At 50.4% G+C, this 9808-nt stretch overlaps 16 non-coding genes across 16 annotated transcripts; all 16 read left to right on the forward strand.

Annotated features, from left to right (window-relative positions):
* The first annotated feature begins 164 nt into the window (after positions 1 to 164).
* LOC134989152 (U1 spliceosomal RNA) lies at positions 165 to 327 on the forward strand. The gene has a single exon (XR_010194465.1). It is a non-coding gene; the product is annotated as a U1 spliceosomal RNA (small nuclear RNA).
* A 674-nt stretch (positions 328 to 1001) lies between these two features.
* Positions 1002 to 1165, forward strand: LOC134989171 (U1 spliceosomal RNA). Its single transcript, XR_010194483.1, has one exon. It is a non-coding gene; the product is annotated as a U1 spliceosomal RNA (small nuclear RNA).
* Positions 1166 to 1317: 152 nt separating this feature from the next.
* On the forward strand, positions 1318 to 1480 carry LOC134989139 (U1 spliceosomal RNA). Its single transcript, XR_010194455.1, has one exon. It is a non-coding gene; the product is annotated as a U1 spliceosomal RNA (small nuclear RNA).
* A 671-nt stretch (positions 1481 to 2151) lies between these two features.
* On the forward strand, positions 2152 to 2315 carry LOC134989155 (U1 spliceosomal RNA). Its single transcript, XR_010194468.1, has one exon. It is a non-coding gene; the product is annotated as a U1 spliceosomal RNA (small nuclear RNA).
* A 152-nt stretch (positions 2316 to 2467) lies between these two features.
* On the forward strand, positions 2468 to 2630 carry LOC134989156 (U1 spliceosomal RNA). The gene has a single exon (XR_010194469.1). It is a non-coding gene; the product is annotated as a U1 spliceosomal RNA (small nuclear RNA).
* Positions 2631 to 3304: 674 nt separating this feature from the next.
* Positions 3305 to 3467, forward strand: LOC134989191 (U1 spliceosomal RNA). Its single transcript, XR_010194502.1, has one exon. It is a non-coding gene; the product is annotated as a U1 spliceosomal RNA (small nuclear RNA).
* Positions 3468 to 4439: 972 nt separating this feature from the next.
* Positions 4440 to 4603, forward strand: LOC134989186 (U1 spliceosomal RNA). Its single transcript, XR_010194497.1, has one exon. It is a non-coding gene; the product is annotated as a U1 spliceosomal RNA (small nuclear RNA).
* Positions 4604 to 4755: 152 nt separating this feature from the next.
* On the forward strand, positions 4756 to 4918 carry LOC134989198 (U1 spliceosomal RNA). The gene has a single exon (XR_010194508.1). It is a non-coding gene; the product is annotated as a U1 spliceosomal RNA (small nuclear RNA).
* Positions 4919 to 5588: 670 nt separating this feature from the next.
* Positions 5589 to 5753, forward strand: LOC134989127 (U1 spliceosomal RNA). Its single transcript, XR_010194445.1, has one exon. It is a non-coding gene; the product is annotated as a U1 spliceosomal RNA (small nuclear RNA).
* A 149-nt stretch (positions 5754 to 5902) lies between these two features.
* LOC134989137 (U1 spliceosomal RNA) lies at positions 5903 to 6065 on the forward strand. Its single transcript, XR_010194453.1, has one exon. It is a non-coding gene; the product is annotated as a U1 spliceosomal RNA (small nuclear RNA).
* A 674-nt stretch (positions 6066 to 6739) lies between these two features.
* LOC134989187 (U1 spliceosomal RNA) lies at positions 6740 to 6903 on the forward strand. Its single transcript, XR_010194498.1, has one exon. It is a non-coding gene; the product is annotated as a U1 spliceosomal RNA (small nuclear RNA).
* A 152-nt stretch (positions 6904 to 7055) lies between these two features.
* LOC134989212 (U1 spliceosomal RNA) lies at positions 7056 to 7218 on the forward strand. The gene has a single exon (XR_010194521.1). It is a non-coding gene; the product is annotated as a U1 spliceosomal RNA (small nuclear RNA).
* Positions 7219 to 7892: 674 nt separating this feature from the next.
* Positions 7893 to 8056, forward strand: LOC134989188 (U1 spliceosomal RNA). Its single transcript, XR_010194499.1, has one exon. It is a non-coding gene; the product is annotated as a U1 spliceosomal RNA (small nuclear RNA).
* A 152-nt stretch (positions 8057 to 8208) lies between these two features.
* On the forward strand, positions 8209 to 8371 carry LOC134989202 (U1 spliceosomal RNA). The gene has a single exon (XR_010194512.1). It is a non-coding gene; the product is annotated as a U1 spliceosomal RNA (small nuclear RNA).
* Positions 8372 to 9045: 674 nt separating this feature from the next.
* On the forward strand, positions 9046 to 9209 carry LOC134989194 (U1 spliceosomal RNA). Its single transcript, XR_010194504.1, has one exon. It is a non-coding gene; the product is annotated as a U1 spliceosomal RNA (small nuclear RNA).
* Positions 9210 to 9361: 152 nt separating this feature from the next.
* Positions 9362 to 9524, forward strand: LOC134989151 (U1 spliceosomal RNA). The gene has a single exon (XR_010194464.1). It is a non-coding gene; the product is annotated as a U1 spliceosomal RNA (small nuclear RNA).
* Positions 9525 to 9808: the final 284 nt, after the last annotated feature.

Consider the following 9808-nt stretch of genomic DNA (forward strand, 5'->3'; position numbering starts at 1 on the left):
TGCTTTCCTCTGGTCAGCTCTGGTAAAAGTCAGATTTATTTGTCTCAGATCTTCCTCTAGCCTTGTTCTTCTTTCGAGAGTTCCCTTGTGCTGCCTCAGTTGGATCTCTTTCACTTGACAGGGGGGTGCCCGAGTAGCGACCCTCCCCAGCTCTAGCCCAACTCCTACTTACCTGCCAGGTGAGATACTATGATCATGAAGGTGCTTCTCCCAGGGCTAGGCTCACCCATTGCACTCTGGGTGTGGTGCCCCTGCGATTTCCCCAAATGTGGGAAGCTTGACTGCATAATTTGTGTTTCCCCTGGTCGGCTCTCGTATAATTCAGATCTCTTTGTCTCAGGTCTCTCTCCAGCCTAGTTTGCTGTCTGTTTCCACTTCTTTTTTCATGAGCCCCTCCCTTTTATACCCTTGTGCACTATCCTGACTTCTCCTCTTGTCTGCTTACTTTGTGCCTTCCAATGCACAATGCAAACTACTGGTAGTGCTGCAGGGCCCACACCCTTTTACTTGCCGTACAGAGCAGCTCTGGAGCTGTTACAGTGCCCAGCTGCTGCAAGAAATCAGCTTGAATGCTTCAGGGGCTGGGGCATAGCCAACATGAGCCCCACACCGAAGGAGGGTGGAGGTGTTTAATGCGAACTAGGGGTCATCCAAGCGCCGCAAAAGGCCGCTATGCCCTGCACGCCCCTTTTCTCTTTTCATATGCAGACGAGGGTTGAAGCCAACTTTGACCCACTGCTTGGATGACATCACCGTATGCAAATCCATCTGCTGCAGGCCTTCCCCCAGGAATGCTTGCACTAGTTGTTGCATTTGGTTTGTTGTTTGGGGGTGCTTCATTATTAGGCAGCCTTCTGCCCTCCCATGTTCATCTGAAAATATGTGTTCTCCCTGCAGTTGTTGTCCCCAGATGAGAGTTCCCTTGTGCTGCCTCAGTTGAATCTCCTTTACTTGACAGAGATGTGCCTGAGCAGCGGCCCTCCCCAGCCCTATCCCAAATCATACTTATTTTGCATAGGAGATACCATGGTCATGAAGATTGTTCTCCCAGGGTGAGGTTCATTCATTGCATTCTGGGTATGCTGACCCCTGTGATTTCCCCAAATGTGGGAAACTCGACTGCATTATTTGTGGTAGTGGGGGACTGTGTTTGTGCTTTCCTCTGGTCAGCTCTGGTAAAAGTCAGATTTATTTGTCTCAGATCTTCCTCTAGCCTTGTTCTTCTTTCGAGAGTTCCCTTGTGCTGCCTCAGTTGAATCTCCTTCACTTGACAGGGGGGTACCCGAGCAGCGACCCTCCCCAGCTCTAGCCCAACTTCTACTTACCTGCCAGGTGAGATACTATGATCATGTAGGTGCTTCTCCCAGGGCAAGGCTCACCCATTGCACTCTGGGTGTGCTGCTCCTGCGATTTCCCCAAATGTGGGAAACTTGACTGCATAATTTGTGTTTCCCCTGGTCGGCTCTCGTATAATTCAGATCTCTTTGTCTCAGGTCTCTCTCCAGCCTAGTTTGCTGTCTGTTTCAACTTCTCTTTTCTTGAGCCGCTCCCTTCTATGCCCTTGCGCACTATCCTGACTTCTCCCGTCTGCTTACTTTGTGCCTTCCAATGCACAATGCAAACTACAGGTAGTGCTGCAGGGCCCACACCCTTTTACTTGCCGTTCAGAGCAGCTCTGGAGCTGTTACAGTGCCCAGCTGCTGCAAGAAATCAGCTTGAATGCTTCAGGGGCTGGGGCATAGCCAACATGAGCCCCACACCGAAGGAGGGTGGAGGTGTTTAATGCGAACTAGGGGTCATCCAAGCGCCGCAAAAGGCCGCCATGCCCTGCACGCCCCTTTTCTCTTTTCATATGCAGACGAGGGTTGAAGCCAACTTTGACCCACTGCTTGGATGACATCACCATATGCAAATCCATCTGCTGCAGGCCTTCCCCCAGGAATGCTTGTACTAGTTGTTGCATTTGGTTTGTTGTTTGGGGGTGCTTCAGTATTAGGCTGCCTTCTGCCCTCCCATGTTTATCTGAAAATATGTGTTTTCCCTGCAGTTGTTGTCCCCAGATGAGAGTTCCCTTGTGCTGCCTCAGTTGAATCTCCTTTACTTGACAGAGATGTGCCTGAGCAGCGGCCCTCCCCAGCCCTATCCCAAATCATACTTATTTTGCATAGGCGATACCATGGTCATGAAGATTGTTCTCCCAGGGTGAGGTTCATTCATTGCATTCTGGGTATGCTGACCCCTGTGATTTCCCCAAATGTGGGAAACTCAACTGCATTATTTGTGGTAGTGGGGGACTGTGTTTGTGCTTTCCTCTGGACAGCTCTGGTAAAAGTCTGATTTATTTGTCTCAGATCTTCCTCTAGCCTTGTTCTTCTTTCGAGAGTTCCCTTGTGCTGCCTCAGTTGGATCTCTTTCACTTGACAGGGGGGTTCCCGAGCAGCGACCCTCCCCAGCTCTAGCCCAACTCCTACTTACTTGCCAGGTGAGATACTATGATCATGAAGGTGCTTCTCCCAGGGCAAGGCTCACCCATTGCACTCTGGGTGTGGTGCCCCTGCGATTTCCCCAAATGTGGGAAGCTTGACTGCATAATTTGTGTTTCCCCTGGTCGGCTCTCGTATAATTCAGATCTCTTTGTCTCAGGTCTCTCTCCAGCCTAGTTTGCTGTCTGTTTCCACTTCTTTTTTCATGAGCCCCTCCCTTTTATACCCTTGTGCACTATCCTGACTTCTCCTCCTGTCTGCTTACTTTGTGCCTTCCAATGCACAATGCAAACTACAGGTAGTGCTGTAGGGCCCACACCCTTTTACTTGCCGTACAGAGCAGCTCTGGAGCTGTTACAGTGCCCAGCTACTGCAAGAAATCAGCTTGAATGCTTCAGGGGCTGGGGCACAGCCAACATGAGCCCCACACCGAAGGAGGGTGGAGGTGTTTAATGTGAACTAGGGGTCATCCAAGCGCCGCAAAAGGCCGCCATGCCCTGCACGCCCCTTTTCTCTTTTCATATGCAGACGAGGGTTGAAGCCAACTTTGACCCACTGCTTGGATGACATCACCGTATGCAAATCCATCTGCTGCAGGCCTTCCCCCAGGAATGCTTGCACTAGTTGTTGCATTTGGTTTGTTGTTTGGGGGTGCTTCAGTATTAGGCAGCCTTCTGCCCTCCCATGTTCATCTGAAAATATGTGTTCTCCCTGCAGTTGTTGTCCCCAGATGAGAGTTCCCTTGTGCTGCCTCAGTTGAATCTCCTTTACTTGACAGAGATGTGCCTGAGCAGCGGCCCTCCCCAGCCCTATCCCAAATCATACTTATTTTGCATAGGAGATACCATGGTCATGAAGATTGTTCTCCCAGGGTGAGGTTCATTCATTGCATTCTGGGTATGCTGACCCCTGTAATTTCCAAAATGTGGGAAACTCGACTGCATTATTTGTGGTAGTGGGGGACTGTGTTTGTGCTTTCCTCTGGTCAGCTCTGGTAAAAGTCAGATTTATTTGTCTCAGATCTTCCTCTAGCCTTGTTCTTCTTTCGAGAGTTTCCTTGTGCTGCCTCAGTTGGATCTCTTTCACTTGACAGAGGGGTGCCCGAGCAGCGACCCTCCCCAGCTCTAGCCCAACTCCTACTTACCTGCTAGGTGAGATACTATGATCATGAAGGTGCTTCTTCCAGGGCAAGGCTCACCCATTGCACTCTGATTTCCCCAAATGTGGGAAGCTTGACTGCATAATTTGTGTTTCCCCTGGTCGGCTCTCGTATAATTCAGATCTCTTTGTCTCAGGTCTCTCTCCAGCCTAGTTTGCTGTCTGTTTCCACTTCTTTTTTCATGAGCCCCTCCTTTTTATACCCTTGTGCACTATCCTGACTTCTCCTCCTGTCTGCTTACTTTGTGCCTTCCAATGCACAATGCAAACTACAGGTAGTGCTGCAGGGCCCACACCCTTTTACTTGCCGTACAGAGCAGCTCTGGAGCTGTTACAGTGCCCAGCTGCTGCAAGAAATCAGCTTGAATGCTTCAGGGGCTGGGGCATAGCCAACATGAGCCCCACACCGAAGGAGGGTGGAGGTGTTTAATGCGAACTAGGGGTCATCCAAGCGCCGCAAAAGGCCGCCATGCCCTGCACGCCCCTTTTCTCTTTTCATATGCAGACGAGGGTTGAAGCCAACTTTGACCCACTGCTTGGATGACATCACCGTATGCAAATCCATCTGCTGCAGGCCTTCCCCCAGGAATGCTTGCACTAGTTGTTGCATTTGGTTTGTTGTTTGGGGGTGCTTCAGTATTAGGCAGCCTTCTGCCCTCCCATGTTCATCTGAAAATATGTGTTCTCCCTGCAGTTGTTGTCCCCAGATGAGAGTTCCCTTGTGCTGCCTCAGTTGAATCTCCTTTACTTGACAGAGATGTGCCTGAGCAGCGGCCCTCCCCAGCCCTATCCCAAATCATACTTATTTTGCATAGGAGATACCATGGTCATGAAGATTGTTCTCCCACGGTGAGGTTCATTCATTGCATTCTGGGTATGCTGACCCCTGTGATTTCCCCAAATGTGGGAAACTCGACTGCTTTATTTGTGGTAGTGGGGGACTGTGTTTGTGCTTTCCTCTGGTCAGCTCTGGTAAAAGTCAGATTTCTTTGTCTCAGATCTTCCTTTAGCCTTGTTCTTCTTTCGAGAGTTCCCTTGTGCTGCCTCAGTTGGATCTCCTTCACTTGACAGGGGGGTACCCGAGCAGCGACCCTCCCCAGCTCTAGCCCAACTTCTACTTACCTGGCAGGTGAGATACTATGATCATGTAGGTGCTTCTCCCAGGGCAAGGCTCACCCATTGCACTCTGGGTGTGCTGCTCCTGCGATTTCCCCAAATGTGGGAAACTTGACTGCATAATTTGTGTTTCCCCTGGTCGGCTCTCGTATAATTCAGATCTCTTTGTCTCAGGTCTCTCTCCAGCCTAGTTTGCTGTCTGTTTCAACTTCTCTTTTCTTGAGCCGCTCCCTTCTATGCCCTTGCGCACTATCCTGACTTCTCCCGTCTGCTTACTTTGTGCCTTCCAATGCACAATGCAAACTACAGGTAGTGCTGCAGGGCCCACACCCTTTTACTTGCCGTTCAGAGCAGCTCTGGAGCTGTTACAGTGCCCAGCTGCTGCAATAAATCAGCTTGAATGCTTGAGGGGATGGGGCATGGCCAACATGAGCCCCACACCAAAGGAGGGTGGGGTGTTTAATGCGAACTAGGGGTCATCCAAGCACCGCAAAAGGCCGCCATGCCCTGCACGCCCCTTTTCTCTTTTCATATGCAGATGAGGGTTGAAGCCAACTTTGACCCACTGCTTGGATGACATCACCGTATGCAAATCCGTCTTCTGCAGAACTTCCCCCAGGAATGCTTGCACTAGTTGTTGCATTTGGTTTGTTGTTTGGGGGTGCTTCAGTATTAGGCAGCCTTCTGCCCTCCCATGTTCATCTGAAAATATGTGTTCTCCCTGCAGTTGTTGTCCCCAGATGAGAGTTCCCTTGTGCTGCCTCAGTTGAATCTCCTTTACTTGACAGAGATGTGCATGAGCAGCGGCCCTCCCCAGCCCTATCCCAAATCATACTTATTTTGCATAGGAGATACCATGGTCATGAAGATTACTCTCCCAGGGTGAGGTTCATTCATTGCATTCTGGGTATGCTGACCCCTGTGATTTCCCCAAATGTGGGAAACGCGACTGCTTTATTTGTTGGTAGTGGGGGACTGTGTTTGTGTTTTCCTCTAATCTCTGGTAAAAGTCAGATTTCTTTGTTTCAGATCTTCCTCTAGCCTTGTTCTTCTTTCGAGAGTTTCCTTGTGCTGCCTCAGTTGGATCTCCTTCACTTGACAGGGGGGTGCCCGAGCAGCGACCCTCCCCAGCTCTAGCCCAACTCCTACTTACCTGCCAGGTGAGATACTATAATCATGAAGGTGCTTCTCCCAGGGCAAGGCTCACCCATTGCACTCTGGGTGTGCTGCCCCTGCGATTTCCCCAAATGTGGGAAACTTGACTGCATAATTTGTGTTTCCCCTGGTCAGGTCTCGTATAATTCAGATCTCTTTGTCTCAGGTCTCTCTCCAGCCTAGTTTGCTGTCTGTTTCCACTTCTCTTTTCTTGAGCCGCTCCCTTCTATGCCCTTGCGCACTATCCTGACTTCTCCTCCTTTCTGCTTACTTTGTGCCTTCCAACGCACAATGCGAACTACAGGTAGTGCTGCAGGGCCCACACCCTTTTACTTGCCTTACAGAGCAGCTCTGGAGCTGTTACAGTGCCCAGCTGCTGCAAGAAATCAGCTTGAATGCTTCAGGGGCTGGGGCATAGCCAACATGAGCCCTACACCGAAGGAGGGTGGAGGTGTTTAATGCAAACTAGGGGTCAGCCAAGTGCCGCAAAAGGCCACCATGCCCTGCACGCCCCTTTTCTCTTTTCATATGCAGACGAGGGTTGAAGCCGACTTTGACCCACTGCTTGGATGACATCACCATATGCAAATCTATCTGCTGCAGGCCTTCCCCCAGGAATGCTTGCACTAGTTGTTGCATTTGGTTTGTTGTTTGGGGGTGCTTCAGTATTAGGCAGCCTTCTGCCCTCCCATGTTCATCTGAAAATATGTGTTCTCCCTGCAGTTGTTGTCCCCAGATGAGAGTTCCCTTGTGCTGCCTCAGTTGAATCTCCTTTACTTGACAGAGATGTGCCTGAGCAGCGGCCCTCCCCAGCCATATCCCAAATCATACTTATTTTGCATAGGAGATACCATTGTTATGAAGATTGTTCTCCCAGGGTGCGGTTCATTCATTGCACTCTGGGTATGCTGACCCCTGTGATTTCCCCAAATGTGGGAAACTCGACTGCATTATTTGTGGTAGTGGTGGACTGTGTTTGTGCTTTCCTCTGGTCAGCTCTGGTAAAAGTCAGATTTCTTTGTCTCAGATCTTCCTCTAGCCTTGTTCTTCTTTCGAGAGTTCCTTTGTGCTGCCTCAGTTGGATCTCCTTCACTTGACAGGGGGGTGCCCGAGCAGCGACCCTCCCCAGCTCTAGCCCAACTCCTACTTACCTGCCAGGTGAGATACTATGATCATGAAGGTGCTTCTCCCAGGGCAAGGCTCACCCATTGCACTCTGGGTGTGCTGCTCCTGCGATTTCCCCAAATGTGGGAAACTTGACTGCATAATTTGTGTTTCCCCTGGTCAGGTCTCGTATAATTCAGATCTCTTTGTCTCAGGTCTCTCTCCAGCCTAGTTTGCTGTCTGTTTCCACTTCTCTTTTCTTCAGCAGCTCCCTTCTATGCCCTTGCGCACTATCCTGACTTCTCCTCCTTTCTGCTTACTTTGTGCCTTCCAACGCACAATGCGAACTACAGGTAGTGCTGCAGGGCCCACAACCTTTTACTTGCCTTACAGAGCAGCTCTGGAGCTGTTACAGTGCCCAGCTGCTGCAAGAAATCAGCTTGAATGCTTCAGGGGCTGGGGCATAGCCAACATGAGCCCCACACCGAAGGAGGGTGGAGGTGTTTAATGCAAACTAGGGGTCAGCCAAGTGCCGCAAAAGGCCACCATGCCCTGCACGCCCCTTTTCTCTTTTCATATGCAGACGAGGGTTGAAGCCAACTTTGACCCACTGCTTGGATGACATCACCATATGCAAATCTATCTGCTGCAGGCCTTCCCCCAGGAATGCTTGCACTAGTTGTTGCATTTGGTTTGTTGTTTGGGGGTGCTTCAGTATTAGGCAGCCTTCTGCCCTCCCATGTTCATCTGAAAATATGTGTTCTCCCTGCAGTTGTTGTCCCCAGATGAGAGTTCCCTTGTGCTGCCTCAGTTGAATCTCCTTTACTTGACAGAGATGTGCCTGAGCAGCGGCCCTCCCCAGCCATATCCCAAATCATACTTATTTTGCATAGGAGATACCATTGTTATGAAGATTGTTCTCCCAGGGTGCGGTTCATTCATTGCACTCTGGGTATGCTGACCCCTGTGATTTCCCCAAATGTGGGAAACTCGACTGCATTATTTGTGGTAGTGGTGGACTGTGTTTGTGCTTTCCTCTGGTCAGCTCTGGTAAAAGTCAGATTTCTTTGTCTCAGATCTTCCTCTAGCCTTGTTCTTCTTTCGAGAGTTCCTTTGTGCTGCCTCAGTTGGATCTCCTTCACTTGACAGGGGGGTGTCCGAGCAGCGACCCTCCCCAGCTCTAGCCCAACTCCTACTTACCTGCCAGGTGAGATACTATGATCATGAAGGTGCTTCTCCCAGGGCAAGGCTCACCCATTGCACTCTGGGTGTGCTGCCCCTGCAATTTCCCCAAATGTGGGAAACTTGACTGCATAATTTGTGTTTCCCCTGGTCGGCTCTCGTATAATTCAGATCTCTTTGTCTCAGGTCTCTCTCCAGCCTAGTTTGCTGTCTGTTTCCACTTCTCTTTTCTTGAGCCCCTCCCTTCTATACCCTTGTGCACTATCCTGACTTCTCCTCCCGTCTGCTTACTTTGTGCCTTCCAATGCACAATGCAAACTACAGGTAGTGCTGCAGGGCCCACACCCTTTTACTTGCCTTACAGAGCAGCTCTGGAGCTGTTACAGTGCCCAGCTGCTGCAAGAAATCAGCTTGAATGCTTCATGGGATGGGGCATGGCCAACATGAGCCCCACACCAAAGGAGGGTGGGGGTGTTTAATGCGATCTAGGGGTCATCCAAGCAGCGCAAAAGGCCGCCATGCCCTGCACGCCCCTTTTCTCTTTTCATATGCAGATGAGGGTTGAAGCCAACTTTGACCCACTGCTTGGATAACATCACCATATGCAAATCCATCTGCTGCAGGCCTTCCCCCAGGAATGCTTGCACTAGTTGTTGCATTTGGTTTGATGTTTGGGGGTGCTTCAGTATTAGGCAGCCTTCTGCCCTCCCATGTTCATCTGAAAATATGTGTTCTCCCTGCAGTTGTTGTCCCCAGATGAGAGTTCCCTTGTGCTGCCTCAGTTGAATTAACTTTACTTGACAGAGATGTGCCTGAGCAGCGGCCCTCCCCAGCCCTATCCCAAATCATACTTATTTTGCATAGGAGACACCATGGTCATGAAGATTGTTCACCCAGGGTGAGGTTCATTCATTGCATTCTGGGTATGCTGACCCCTGTGATTTCCCCAAATGTGGGAAACTCGCCTGCATTATTTGTGGTAGTGGGGGACTGTGTTTGTGTTTTCCGCTGGTCAGCTCTGGTAAAAGTCAGATTTCTTTGTCTCAGATCTTCCTCTAGCCTTGTTCTTCTTTCGAGAGTTCCATTGTGCTGCCTCAGTTGGATCTCCTTCACTTGACAGGGGGGTGCCCGAGCAGTGACCCTCCCCAGCTCTAGCCCAACTCCTACTTACCTGCCAGGTGAGATACTATGATCTTGAAGGTGCTTCTCCCAGGGCAAGGCTCACCCATTGCACTCTGGCTGTGCTGCCCCTGCGATTTCCCCAAATGTGGGAAACTTGACTGCATAATTTGTGTTTCCCCTGGTCGGCTCTCGTATAATTCAGATCTCTTTGTCTCAGGTCTCTCTCCAGCCTAGTTTGCTGTCTGTTTCCACTTCTCTTTTCTTGAGCCGCTCCCTTCTATGCCCTTGCGCACTATCCTGACTTCTCCCGTCTGATTACTTTGTGCCTTCCAACGCACAATGCGAACTACAGGTAGTGCTGCAGGGCCCACACCCTTTTATTTGCCTTACAGAGCAGCTCTGGAGCTGTTACAGTGCCCAGCTGCTGCAAGAAATCAGCTTGAATGCTTCAGGGGCTGGGGCATAGTCAACATGAGCCCCACACCGAA

The sequence above is a fragment of the Pseudophryne corroboree genome, unplaced genomic scaffold, assembly GCF_028390025.1.
Source record: "Pseudophryne corroboree isolate aPseCor3 unplaced genomic scaffold, aPseCor3.hap2 scaffold_1103, whole genome shotgun sequence".
NCBI classification, from domain to species: domain Eukaryota; kingdom Metazoa; phylum Chordata; class Amphibia; order Anura; family Myobatrachidae; genus Pseudophryne; species Pseudophryne corroboree.